Source organism: Sycon ciliatum, chromosome 8, assembly GCF_964019385.1.
Source record: "Sycon ciliatum chromosome 8, ocSycCili1.1, whole genome shotgun sequence".
Classification (NCBI taxonomy): Eukaryota; Metazoa; Porifera; class Calcarea; order Leucosolenida; family Sycettidae; genus Sycon; species Sycon ciliatum.
In genome coordinates, this window is record NC_088650.1 from 19,575,980 (window position 1) to 19,591,310 (window position 15,331).

The following is a 15,331-nucleotide window of genomic DNA, read 5'->3' on the forward strand; positions in this document are numbered from 1 at the left end:
AAGAAGCTTAATGCGTGCAAGCCATAGCGGTTATTAGCCGGGGAAGAGCAAGAGACAGAGTAACCTGCGAGCGGGTGATTGACGCTGTGTGTGTGGCATTGACTCTAGTCACAAAACAGTCTGTTAAGAGCGGGCTGCACACCTTATGTAATGATCTAGTCAGCTACCTCTGATTGCTCCTCTCCATTGCCTGTCTACTCCCTTTCGCCTGGAGTGTCCTCACCATAATCTGTGGGCGGAAAAGACAAGGCGATATGCATACCGCCGTAACCGTTTGACTTTGCCATGGATTTGGTTCTTCTGAGGCAACGGAGAGGTGGTACAAATCCGCTCCTTAAGGTCGACTTTTGATGTTCAATAAATGAACGTCCAAAGCCGAACCGAATTTCGGAATGCATAACCGCTCATATACTGAACCGCTTTATCCGCAAATAATTGTCCTTTGCATTGATTGTGCATGTTGACGCTACAATACATGTCAATAATACACAGTATTACATGATCCGATATATCCAACAAGCACGACCAGCTCCTGCATAGTCACGAGACTGGTAGTGCAGGTGTCACTGTCAGCACGAAGCACATTATACAATCATGTACATCTCACATCCTCTTTGGTACTTCCTGCAGAGTAAACTACGTTCTATTATACGATGAGCAATAAAACAGGTTATTCTTCATGATGCAACAAGACTCACACACGAGCCGCATTGTGACATAATGGGTATCCCAGATCAACAGAACAGTTGTCTGATGATTGCTTCGGCAAGAAACTAACATTTCTCCACTTGGATCATCTCTCTTCGAAATGAACCGACACACAGTATCCAACTGCAGAGGTACATGTATCATCGCGGAAGATTCTCGTTCCGTGTGAACCAGCGTTCTCGAAGATACTAAATCGCAGTTCATCACTTTAAAGAGAGGTGGCGAGTTTTCTAGAACTGAAGGTCAGCCATGTTTGGTGCTGGGTAGACCTACATACAGGCAGCTGAGGATGATAGAGGTTTCACATGAAAGTTGCGCTGGCGCTTGTTTCGTCTGTCATGTCTGACTACAGACAGTACATGTGTATTTACAAAATGTAGCTGGATCTCTAGGCGGTGCCGTGCGACACCTGCGTACCGAGCCGACACTGGTCCTTGGTCCGAAAAATGGCGCTTGGCACTTGCGCGCGCTGATTTTCGCACGCCCCGGTCCATGAGAAGCATCGTTTAAGGCAAGTGTAGAGCTGGGAGTCGTACCCAACCCCCATAGTGAAGACCGATTTGGTCCCTCATAAGGACGTAGATTTCGCACTGCGGCTGCGCCTTTCGTCCTGGATCATCACGTGTGGCTGTGAGCAGTTGAGGTTCTTGTATAGAATAGAGTATGTTGCTTGCCTTTTCAACCCTGTAGAGAAATCAGTTGAAGAAGACAGATAGGATATTGACGGCTCGTCTCCGAAATAGATTGACCTCCTTAGCTTGGTTTTGGTGAGCTGCTATCGACGTGGATATCATGCAGTCCGTGTGGATACCGGTACGTACACTCTTGCCTCCCTCTCTTGTCTTTTCTTGTCCGTAGTTTGGTCTCCTACTCTCTGGCCCTCAATGCGTGGCCCAAAAAATGTCTGGTCATTCAATTCCTTTCAAAGTTCATGTGATGGTTGCTCTTGCGCCATGAGAACAGCCGGCCCTCTTCGCAAGGGGCCTACTTTTGTAAACGTGCTTCTGTGTTCTGTAAAAACGAATAACCTTTGAGCTTGGGGCCCTGTCGTAGAATGTAGAAACTTGTTTTTCCGTCGTATATCACGCATGCGCATTTTGGACAGTTCGACTTTAGTTTGTACTATTGTAGAGCTCTGCAAAAAGTTGCACTTGTATTTTCCAGATTGGCCCACTTGCACTTGTATTTTCCAGATTGGCCCACTAGGCCACTTGGCAGATTTTCAGAGATAAACACTAGTACCGAATGGCGACACCTTTGTCGTCCTCTGGTTTACATCTCCCTTGAGTTATTCTCCTTCGTTGTCGAAATCCAAGTTGATAGTCGTTCAGTTTGCCGTGTGTTTCGTCCCTGGTGAGAAGAGATACGAGGAGTCGAATTCTCGCCCGTCGCTTACGTTTTCCTTGTCTCGCTGATATTTTGGTTGAACATGGTATAGTTTCGTGCCGTTGAAATGATCAACGGTTTCGCTACCTTTTCTTCTGCAACGCAGCCACTTGCACAATTAGAAAACTTCACTTCTCAACTCCAAAAACGGTCTCTTCACTGCGATTCAAATTCAAATTAAGATTTACATTGCACCAAATTTTCAGAGGTCAGCCTCCTAGCCTAGTGACAGTTCTTATTCTCATGTACATACAGTCTATGCACAGTTGAGTCACCGTGTACTGTATACATTGGTATGCTGTACTTGGTAAAATTCTAGCTTGATCGTTCTTTGGCGCTCCGTTCTTCGGTGCCCGACCGAGCACCGCACCCCAGCCAAATACTACCAAGAGTACATAGCCGCAAGAGTATGCAAATTTGCATATGGGGTCTGGCGCGCTGGCTGCATTAGGTAGCCACAAACTGTGGACCATTGCGTCATTATTGATCTGCTACGGTTTCCTGCTTCCAAATCCGCTTCCCTAGGAGACTTTGGAATGTTTTGTACGTGATGCGGCACGCACGGGCATAGTCTTTGAGCTTGCCGCATTGCACGTGAAATCGTTGAGGCTAAACCGTAGGAAAAGTCAAATCCAGGCAGCTGGATTGTCATTTGATTATGTGATACAGGCAGCGCGCCGCGCAGGGCACTCATAGCTCTGAGAACCGAGTTGCACACTCTTGGGGTTTATGTACTCTTGATACATGTACAGTCGTCCCTCTCTAATCCGGCACTTGTTTATCCGGAACCCTTGCCAACCGGCGCACTTTCTGACGAAACCGATTTTTTTCGTTCAATTCCTACATCTTAATCCGGCACTTGAATTCCGCCTCCGGCAGTGACTTTTTGAAACGAATCGCTCAAACTGCACGTAGTTTGATTTCATAATCCGGCAGTCGTAAATCGCGTACCGTACAGGTGCACTCCTTGCCAGGCCAGGCTAGGCCAGTCTGGTCAATGTTGTCCAGGAGACAACGGCTAAGCAGTCAACCATACTTTCTTATTTTAGCAAGGAGTAGTGTCCTGCCAATTTTCAGGTGTGTGCGTGTGTGTGTGCAAGAGTACATGTGAACATGTTCTCGGTTTTCTTTATCACTTTATCACTGTGTATATTCCTGGAGAAAAGTTGAGAATATAAAGCCGTGCACCAAATACTTGGGTCGACACCGAAAAACCCTGCGTTTTGACGTATGATACATGCATGCAATTGGGTAGGGTCGGGTCAGAGGGCAGGATTTCTTAATCCAGCACCCTCGTTAATCCAGCAGAAAACGCCGTAGCAAAAGGTGCCAGATTAGAGAGGGGCGACTGTACTACAATGTAGGTGGGAAGAAATCAAAGAATTCCTACAGAGAAGATAACACCACGCATACGACGCCTGAGGCAACACCGGATCGATTTGAAAGAAACTGGCGTCATTGGCATTGGCAGCGGAAGGCAAGAACAAGGTGCTACTACATACTGCACAGCTGCCGTACCACAACCTACAACATGAGCTCGTGCATAAATGCATGGAGCAATAATGGAAGCGCTTACCATCCACCCATGGTATTAGATAAACCTTGTTTTGTTGAAACATGGTGTGTTGGTTGACAGCATGTTACAAGGTGGAGACCACCGTGTTGGGAAACAGTGATCTTACTGCGTACTTGAATTGACACGTGTTCATGTGCGTGTAAACAGACCCACACAGGCGTGCATGCAAACACATACATGCACAAACACACACATACATGCACAAACATACACATCCATGCCCAAACACACACATCCATGCACAAGCACACACATGCATGCATATACGGTCATTGGGGTGCTGTAAAATGCACAGCCACACCATTCACACCCCCCCCCCCCCCCCCCCCTCCTCTGCCACCACCCGACATACACACACACACACACACACACACACACACACACACACACACACACACACACCTCAGACCTCAGACATGCCCATCGCGGGAGCGATGATAGAGAACAGCTATGTTAGACATAGCAACTTGTGCTGGGATTACACCATTCAACAGCTTGCAAGGCTGATGAATTGACCGCCACTATTTTTAGCCTGGTATCCACCACACAGCTGTTTGAAGTGACTTTTTCTGGCCAATGAATCCCTATTTTTCATTTTTCCATTTTTTTCTTTTTTTTCTTTTTATACACACACACCACACCACATACTCCGGCATACACTAGCTGTTGGTAACCACCCAGGAGAATGAAAGAAAAGTCAGGAAGTGTCTGAGAAAGAGAAGAAAGACGTGTGTGACCATAATCGTCGGGAATCGAACCCGCAACCTATCGATTGGAAATCACTGCACATACCACTGCACCATATGGGACACACACACACACACACACACACACACACACACACACACACACACACACACACACACACACACACACACACAATGAATGAGTGCATCCAACTATTCATGCACGAGCCATGATGTTTGCATTCGTAACGGTTAACAAAAGCCAGTGAGGTAAAGAATGTGCACTTGTAGTTGGGTGGTAGCTGCCGCAACAAATGGATCATTGGCTAAATAATATTGTAGCAGTCCTAAAACAAGATCAACAAGATAGAAGCCTCCCATGCAAACTGCTCCAGATAAGTGTACTACTTCTTTTAAGTAGCAACCTTGTGTAGCCCCAATGATTAATTTTCTCTGCTCTCTTCTGCTTCATTTCCGGCTCCATTTCATTTGTAGGGTTGTGTTGGACGAAAGCCCACTTGACTGCCTTCCAGCAAATGGATGTCAAATGTAAGCAAAACCTGCACATCATTTCAAGCTAAGCTAGGGCCACCCCAGTCAGAGAAAAGAGGCAATCCAGGAGAGAGGTTAATCTGCACGTTATTTTGGACGTGACATGCAATTTCAGGTCATTAATTAGCATACAAAATGCCAAATTTTGTGGTGAGATACAGCTCTCTTGCGTTGTTTTCCAACGCGCGGGCCAAATAACGTGAGCGGAACTCGTGTCGCGTCAAAAATAATGTGCAGCTTAACCTCTCTATGGTTGGGAGCTGGAAGTGCCTGATATACTTTAACATGGTGTTATCTACACATCAATATTCATAGAGTGCAGTGCATACACACGCACCGAGGAGTGTGGCACCATATAGATATTCTATCACATACAGTACAGGTATCATCTCTCATGCCTTCCTGTTGCGTGCAAAACATGAACACTGTTAACTGCCTAATGTCCGCACTGTATTAATGTTCGCCATTTTCGCGAGAAGGCCACAACGTGAATATTAACCATCGTGAAATACTGTAAAAGCTCGTATTAAAATGCCCACTCAGTATAACTCCCACCGCCCGTTTACATGGCCAGGTGCCCAGTGTCAACACTCGTGTCCCGTTTTCTAGACCACCTCCGTGTAAACGCCCATGGGCAAAAGCACAGGTCCATTGTACAGTGTAGTGCATGCACTGATAGCTCCATGTGTATGTACGCTACTGTAGTACAGGTAGACTCCCTTACTCCCTTTAATTCGAATCTCAAATTGCCAGGCCCCAACTTCGAATTATCCGTAAGGGGCCGTCCACAAATATCGATATTTTTTTAGAGAAGATATTCGTTCGTTTGCGGGGGGGGGGGGGGGGGGGGAGGGGGTTTGGGCCCTGTTCGTCTCGTCTTTGAGAAAAAATATCGAACTCTATCTATGGACGTGCACTGTTCGAACATGTACAGTTTATGACCTACACAAAGTGAAAGTCAACCTCGTGAACATAGCATGGCAAGGTTGTGCGACCGTGGCAATGTCAACCTAGGTGTATGGTGAAATTAGAGTTGCAGCTGGTCACGTTTCATGAGGAAAATGCACTTCATTAAAAAATATCGATCCTTTGCTTAAACATGTGTATGTTCGTTTTGAGGGGGGGGGGGGGGGGGAGGGGATCTGGGAATAAATGAACAAATATCGTCTTGAAAAAAATATCGATATTTACGAACGACCCCTAGCTTCTAATTATCCAAAATGCAGTACCATGTACGGATATGTATGTCAAAATGCTCGAAATTGCATGCCTGTTATTTTTGCACATTTATTTGCAACAACGAAATCAGTTCATTTCATTAAAAAAGGTACAGTGGTCCCTCTATAATCCGGCACCATTTGTGCCACGAAAATCTGCTGGATTAGGGAGGGTGCTGGATTAACAAATCTGATTTACTGCTGCAATGTGCATGAAGAGGATATTTTGGCTACTGAAAATTGTGCTGGTTTATCGAGGGTGCTGGATTATAAAGTGCCGGATTAGAGAGGGACGACTGTAGCGTACACATGAAAAACTCGAAAAAATTGAAAGTTGTTTGATCTGGTCGAGAAATAGCTCAAACGAAAGGTGTTGATCCGTAGATTACGCGTGTAAAAATTTTTTTGATTACGACCAACGAAACAGGAGATACGCGCTCTAGAAGATTGCAATTAAATTTGGATTTTTGAAAATTTGGAGTACGCATCGGTGATTTTTCGCAATCGGAAATCCACCAATTTCGCTGTTTCCTGTGATTCTCAGCCCGGTTTGTTGGCAAATTCTGATAACACCAAGCTTCCAGCACTCACTGGTGATGGTTTGGTCACGAGGTGTAGCCGCCTACGCGTGCGCGTACGCGACCAGCAGGCCAGCGGAGCTTGGGCAAAAAATATGTGTTTTTTTTGTGAAATTTGTGACAATTACCTTGTCATAATTGCTGTCAGGAGCTGCTGGAGACGATAGGCAATGCAAAGCGACGTTCTAGAACACCCAAGAGAGTATTTCACGGCAATCAATTTGGTCGTGAAGGTAGTGCAAGTGCGCCGGAAGAGCAGGCCGTCGCGGATGATGAAGAAGAGGCGATCGCCACTAGAAGCAGCAATTCTGAGAAATATTTTTTAATTGCAAGATTTGAGTTTTTCGACCTGGAATGTGGACATAGACAGCAGCTCCGAGTCAGAGAGCGATGCCGGTGACTCTGATCACAGATAAACTGGCCCAGCAGGTCCAAGTGATGGCTTCTCTGGCGTTGGGTATCGCTTTGTGAGCTTGGGCCTCCTGCTCGCAGCCATTGCACTTGTTTGTGTGTGTAAGTCATGCAAGAGTGGCAATGTGATTGTGAAGGAGGGAAAACGCAGTGGCCTGGCTGCGACAATCACCTTCTCATGTTCAGAGTGCCCTGCTGAAGTTTCTTTGTCCATGTCGCCCAAGCTCCCAGGATCTCTTTATGAGATAAATCGCAGTGTTCGCAATGCGCATGATTGGCCGTGTTCGTCAAGCACGGGTAAAATTATGTGCAGTGCTCAATATGCCAACGCCAATGAGTCGAAGCAGTTTCTCTGGCCACCAGAATGCTCTATATTCTGAAGTAGAGGTGTTTGCTGAGAAAAGCATGGATGGTGCTAGCAGTGCTGTGCAAGATGCTGTCGGCGGTGATATGGCTGTTTCAGCGGATGGTACCTGGATGCGCCGCGGCTTTTCCTCACTCTATCGTGCTATGTCCGTTACTGCATGGGAGACTGGCCAAGTCGCTAGGTGACGGCAAATCCGAGTACAGGTCGTCCCTCGTTAATACATAATCTCTGGGACTTGACAAATGTTATGTATTATCGGGGTTTATGTACTAAACGAAAGTGTACATAACTTGCTTGTGTACCGGAATTTTTCACTTTTTTCAACTTTTCTGAGTGTTTCTTGCTACCTCGACTAGGCAGCGAGATATTCTTGATTCCCTCGATATAACATAAAATTATGTTATAACGGTCACAGTTAGCGAAGATTCTACAGTTTACATGATACATGCCCAGCCGTGCCTGTACAGTCACTCGGAAAAAAACAGAGCTTTGTCCGTTTGTGATGTGCGCTCTGGTTTCTGAGTTCATTGCGTCCACAAGTAGAAACTAGAACACGATGTGCCTCCACTGGAAGGCCAAAAGACCGACAAATTATGTACTATTGAGGTAGATGACATGCGGGTACGGAGAAATGTTATGTACTAACGGGGTTTATGTACTAACGAATTATGTACTAACCGACAAAATTTGTATGGAAGTGACCACATTTCGTCCGGGACTTGAGATTTCTTATGTATTAACGGGGTTTATGTACTAACCGGACTCGTATTAACGGGGGACGACCTGTATCAGCGGTAGTGGACGCCTGACAAACAAGCTCATCATTGACTCCTTGCAGAACCGGTATGGGAAGGTGATAAGAGAGAATAGTGGTGACTACTGTGCTATGTGGAAAGCTATGTGTGCCTCGCTTTGTCATCGTGCATCCACTGATGAGAATCCCCGTCATGAGTTCTGCCCAAATGATAGCTGCTGTGGCTACCACAAAGCTGCTGCTGACAAGCCTTACGAACACCACAACCCTATTCCAAAGCCTATCTACAAACTGATGGTGCCAGTGTATTGTGACCTTGCCGACAACCAGCTGCTGCTGAAGTGCGAGAAGGGTGCGACACAGAATCGCAATGAGTGTTTTAACAAGCTGGTATGGTCATATTTGCCTAAAACGGAGTTTGCTGGTGCATGTGTTGTCAACATTGCTGTTTACCTGGCTGTGATTCATTTCAACCATGGCATTGGTACTTTCGAGCACATCCTTTGCGAAATGAATTGCCCTGTTGGAGACTGCACCCGTCCAGCCTTCTCCGATCTCGATGTTTCACGCATGGAGAAGAGCCTTGCAAAGTGCAGTGCAGCAGCAAAGTCAAGGAGAAAGAGGCTCAGGAGGATCAAGAAGGGCTTGGAAGATGAAACTGTGGAGACTGAGGAGCCAACTTTTGGGTCTGGTATGTTTTAGTGTGACTGGCAGCTACCAATATGCAGGAAAACTGGCCAATTTTGATAGCTAATTTTCTCCATTTTTAGCTGCTTTTGGACTCTTCCGTGCAGCGTATCTCTATGGATATTGTTATTCTGTATGTACATAGTACCGTATTTCCGCAAATAAAAGGCCGTCCTCGTTTACAACGCCTTCCTCGTATACAAGGCCGGGGCAGGGGGCGATTGAAAAAATAAAAGACCGTCTCCGATTAGAAGACCGGGCCTACTAAATGAGTCTTTGTTCTTGTGTTAAAAATAGAAGACCGTGCTCAAACTGTGGGAAAAAATAGAAGACCGTGCTCAAACTGTGTAGAAGAAAATGGAAGAACGGGGATAAAACTGTGTGGCGAGAAAAAGAAGACCGGGGTCAAACTAGGTTGAAAGAATAAAAGACCATCCTCGAATACAAGACCGTCCTCGATTATAAGGCCAGGTTAGGACGAGGTTGAAAAAATAGTAGACCGGCCTACTATTTGTGGAAATACGGTATGTATTTTTGATTCCTTGCTGGATTGTCCGGGGCACTAACCTCTCTCCTGTTGACTAGCTGATACTTGGATTGTTTTCTGCCTGCTTCTTGAATTGCTGGTGTTGCGCATTTTACTCCCGTATGAATTTTTGGCCTCTGGTGAGATTCATGGAATTTCTCATGGTGTTCTTAGGTTAGTGCCCTCCGAAGTGGACTATAGAACATCAATACATGAGAATTGGTATCATTTCCAATGCAATGTGTTCTGTATGGTGCACGCCGTGCCAGATTTTGTAAAGATCGGAAGGCCACACTGGTCAAGTCTAGCCACAGGCAGGGTCACACTTCTGGTCTAGTTTTGTCGTGGCATTGTATTTGTGCTGTCTAAAGAAAGAGTACAGAAAATTTCATTAGAATTCTTTGATGGATCTCGAAGTTATAAAGGAATCAATACAGATGTATGCGTTAATTAGTATACCATGTGTACGCTACCAAAGTTAAATTAAAACACTGGATGGACACAAAGTCATTGGACATTATTTTCATCTTCTATGAAGTTCTAGTGAAGCAATTTTCAATCGCTGCAGCTATCCTGAAACATTTTCGATGGAAAAGAACAGCGCTGCCTTCACTGCGTCATGAAAGCCCGTCGAAGAGCAGCACGTCGTTCTGAATAACGGAAGTGGAGCATAGGCATAGACAATAATTTGTACGATTTCCAGTTGTTGCTCAGTCCCAAACTTCTTTGCGCATGAGCTGGCGCGGCATGACAAGCCACTGAGATCCGCGAAGGGAGCCAGCCACCTGGAAGAAGTCGTCTTCAATAAAATCTTGCAACTTTGCCTTGCACAGGCTTCAATCAAATGTTGAGAGAAGGTGGGTTTCTTCAACGCTATTGTCGATCCTGGAGCGGACCAGGGATCGACTTTTGAGTTACTCTTGGCTAGAGAAGGAGAAAAAATGAACTTCGAATTAGGAGTAGAGCAACTCCATCTCATTTCGAAATACGCCCTCGAAGGACATACATGTAGTCACTGTACTGTAAACTGCTCAGTTCTGTACGAAGACAGTTCTGTATAAAGACAGTTCTGTATGAAGACAGAGTTCAAATTATCCAGCGGGCGCACTTTTGGTACTTCGAATTATGCATTCGAATTTGACTTGAAGTGACTTGCAGAAGATCGGTACGACGAAAAAGTTCGAATTACACGGAATGTTCGAATTATACCGTATTCGAATTAGAGGGAGTCTACCTGTATATTCAGCAGGCTTTAAACTAATCCAAGGCCCTCGACGCGTCATCAAAGAGTGGTAAAATTACGATTGAGCGGGCTTTAGAAAGGGGAAGTATACCCTAAAATCAAATTTTCACCAGTTGTAGTCTTCGGGGTGCTGAGTCGAATGGTCTTGGTCCGAGGAAGCTGAGACGCTCCCTTCCTCCTTTATTCCCAATCGAACTCGCGCACTTCCACCGAAACTGGGTGACTGCGCCCTACTAGATAGGGATTTGTATGGAAAAGTCACTAAAAACGCCGTTTTGTTCTTATAAAAGCGCGGATGACCGCGATTGGTCCATATGCTGTAGTCTTTTGGCCGCTGAGTCGACTGGTTTTGGTTCGAAAAGGCTGCGATGCAGCATTCGGCCCTTATTTCCAATCGAACACGGTTGAATAAGCGGTCACGTGCTCATTTACAGCCTGTTTGGGCCCGTTTATGTCACTCGAGTTGACCTTTGAACCAGGGAGTCGTAAAAGCCTCTTACGACTCCCTGCTTTGAGCACGCGTGTTGTTGTTGTTGTTGTTGTTGTTGTTGTTGTTGTTGTTGTTGTTGTTGTTGTTGTTGTTGTTGTTCTTAACCAGAGGGGAACGCCCTAAAGCCCGATTCATTCTTCATGCTGCATATGGGAATGCTGTGCAATGCTGGTTGAGGTGAAACATTGACTTGGCTTCAACTTGTGTGTGCTCTGCAAAACCTTTCCTAAACCCAAAGTGAATTATGAATCGGACTTGAGCCGCAGTCGGTATTCATGCTTGCCAGATGCCAGGTACGAAAACGGCATACTAAGTAGATAATACTGGGTGTTGCGGGAGTATGAAGTGAAAGGATGTGGTTGGGAGGGGGGGGGGGGGGGGGCATATTCATGATGTATTTATTGGTTAAAAGATGTGATGAACTCAAAATACCGTAGAATCCCACGGATAAGCCTACCCGCGTATAAGCCCATGCTCGCGCATACCGGTAAGCCCAGGCCAAGTTCGAACATAGCGAAGCTTCGTCGTACAAGCCTGTGGGCCTAGGTCGTATACCAGTAGTTCTACCATGTACATAGTACATAGTACATGTATTTTGTTGTACATTTCAACATTCAATCATTCACAAATTGATTATGAGTTGAGTTTGAGTTGATTTCCCTGATCACCACCTGGTCAAAACAATAACATCAATGTTTTATTGCTTTTGTGTTCAATTATTTTCAAAACGGTTTTGATTTGATTACCCCAATCACTTTTAGTTTGATGATATGCATGTTGACTTGCCCGTACAAGTGGCTTTTTCCTATGATGATGATGATGATGTTGATGCTGTTGATGCTGACGTTTTCTGCTACTGTCGTTGTTGTTGCTGTTGGTGAAATGCAGGGAGTGCTGGTAACAATATTGACTGGTGATGGCGGATGCATCTAGCAGCAATGCCAGTAACACTAGCAGTAGCGCTAAGTCATCATCAGCGCCGACCAGCTCATCAAGTGGCCGTTCCTTGCGCCAAACAGTTGCGTCCTTTTTCTCTAAAAAGCCGTCCCTGACGGGAAAGGCAAACCTAGGCGGAGGCCCGAGTACAAAGGACACCAAAACCTCCTCCAGGGCAGTACCGGTGAAGCCAAGGCGGCTTTCTTGTGCCGACTTGAAAACCACAGAACCAATTCCCGTCAAGCGTCCCGCTCGCCACTCTATTGCTGGCGAAGCGCCAGAGAACATTCCTTCTCTCCGGTCTTTCCCTAGCCACTCGGCTCCCACGGCTCCCACGGCTCCTGCAATTCCACCACGCCGCGCCAGCATGCGAAGGCCAGAGGGAGCAACACGAAAGTCCAGTGCACAATTCAGTCGCCCAGGTCCTGCCATTGCCCATCGTCGCTCTGCCACGGCTCCGACGTTTTATGTATGTGAATCAGCCAACTCAGATTATGCAGAAATTAAGTTAATGTTTTAGAAAGGCCGTGTACCCGACCTGCCAATGGCACGTCCCAGGTAAGGGTCTTGGCCACTTTTCAACTCTTTCAATAGTATAGTTTTGACCCCCTGCACACACACACACACACACACGCACACGCACACACACACACACACACACCCTCTCTCACACACACACACACACACATACACACACACACACACACACACACACACACACACATGTGTATATTTGTGTGTGTGCAAGTACTCTCTCTCTCCCCCCCCCCCAAACATAATCTGTCTCCATTGCTATTCTATACCTTTTTTGCTGCTCGTTCTACTTACCTCCAGTTTTACACACTTGTCTGTAAAATACATAAAAAAAATATCCCATGTCCCTTTCTCTGCCATGAAGCCTTTTTGTGAGTAACAAACATGTATCACCGCATGATAGTTACAGTTTTGTCACTGCAGGGAAGCATGCATAGTTTTTTTTGCACGCATTTGAAGCTCTCTCTATCTCCCCATATCTCTCTCCGAACAATCATACAACTACAATATACCGGTATTTTGTGCCATCATGTTTGGAACTGATAGTGTACATCATTATCGCTATGCGGTAGTACGTGTATCGTGCACCTTATTTTTCTTTACCAAAAAACATATTATATGATATTCTTGCATATACATACTGATATAACAAATACAACACAGTCTGTTTGTGAGTCGGAGTATGTACACCGTTGCATGCCACACACACAAATACACACACACACACACACACACACACACACACACACACACACACTTGTACTTGTTGTACTTGTTGCTCACTGCCAAAACTGGTTACGTGGGTCTCCCCGGGAGAGGGGAGAGAGATTCAAAAGGAATGTTGGAAAGATGACTCAATTGGCTATTGAACCGCCCAACGGACGACACCCCCTGAAATCCCCAAAACTCTGGGTGGACTTGAAAATGATCCCACTTATGGGCTCACCACACCACACACACACACACACACACACACACACACACACACACACACACACACACACACACACACACACCCCTTGAACGCCCATTGCCGTAGCAATGATACTTGATAGCGATGGCTTCCTCACGCTGAGGCTCTAAACCCTCTGATCACCCCACCACCAATATTCAGCTTACCCCACTTCCCACCAAGAACATGCTCAACCCATTAGCCGCTGTATTCACATCTTCCAACGTAGGCAAACCTAGGGGGCACACTATGCCAGATCTGTTAACAGCCAAGCCTACCCGTCCACATCTATGTAACATCCCCCCTACGCCGCTTTCCTTCACTACTGTACATACTCCGAAGTTGGTCTTCGAGTCGGCCAACTTAACTGCCAAAGCGCCGCGGTGAGCAAGCTACCAGTGATTGAGCAACTTTTGGTGGATCACAACTTAGACATACTATTTCTCAGTGAAACTTGGTTCCGTCATTCACTGCTAGATGCCGTCCTGACGCTAGATGGCTACCCTCTTTAGACGAGATAGGCATAATGTAGTATATTCCTCAATGGGGGAGGGGAAGCAGCCTTGACCCATTCTTTTCATTCTCTCTCTATTGCCCTTCCTCGCACCATATCATCTGATGTCACTACTGATGTGCTCCTATTTGCCGATGACACTACTCTTGGGAGAGCAGCCGGAGGACCTAACCAACAACAAAATGGTCCACCCCCTCCAGGCCGCCACTGATGGCGTTCTGCAGTGGGCTGATTCAGTCGGAGGGTGCTTCAACCCTTTGAAATCTTGCACCATGCAGTTCTCTCCCCGAAGTCGTGCAGAGTGTGCCCACCCTACTCATCTGACTCCTCACCTGAGAATGCAGGGAGATGACGTGTCTGATGTAACGACTCACCGACATCTTGGAGTCATCTTGGACTCTAACCTCGACTTCACCAGCCACGTCGCCACCATCACGACAAAATTCCGCCAGCGAGTGGTCCTGCTGATCCACATGACCAAGCGTATCACCCCAGCCGTAGCCAGCCGCTTGTACACTGGATATGTTCGACCTGTGGTTGAATACGCCTCATCCCTCTGGCAATTTCAACTCTCCAGTGCTCAGGCTACTACCCTTGAACGGCTACGGGCAAGAGTGGCACGTGTGATCAAACGGAGCCGAAAGTCTCACTTTTCGCGCACCTCCAGTGGCCCAGCCTCGCATGGCGAAGACACATTCAGTGCCTTCTTGAGCTCCATCACCTTATCAATAGCCATGCAGAAGACGACCCTGGAGGACCTAGGCTACACAGTATCAAACAGCGCCAGGCGACCCCAACATCTACTCCCGCCTGCTAAAGCCAGCACACACACCCGTGCCACCTTTCTCTTTGTCACCACTGCCACATGGAACTCCCTCCCGGCTGCCATTCGTACTGTATCCAGCCCAACATGTTTTGCAGCTCTTGTCCGCACACACGTTGCTATCACCCGTTATGAGCCCTCTGGTTTCATTCCACGTAGAGTAGCGATGTCATTCAGCACTGTGTTATATTACTATCTCCTATTATTTCTCTCCTCAGCTTCTTCTTCCTAAGCTGTTGACGGAGACTCCCTCGATTTAGGCTAAGGCCTGTGGAGAATCCATAAACACAAAACCAGAAATCTGCAGTATGGCGCATGTCACTTGAGGTCACCAGGACGACGGAACACTCTGTCACAGCGGTGGTTGGGGCACGGGTTGTCTGGGGCTTCC

At 46.5% G+C, this 15,331-nt stretch overlaps 1 long non-coding RNA gene across 1 annotated transcript; it reads left to right on the forward strand.

Annotated features, from left to right (window-relative positions):
- Positions 1-1,274: 1,274 nt before the first annotated feature.
- LOC135823253 (uncharacterized) lies at positions 1,275-13,309 on the forward strand. Its single transcript, XR_010554638.1, has 3 exons — positions 1,275-1,521; positions 4,852-4,905; positions 12,070-13,309. It is a non-coding gene; the product is annotated as an uncharacterized LOC135823253 (long non-coding RNA).
- The last annotated feature ends 2,022 nt before the right edge of the window (positions 13,310-15,331 follow it).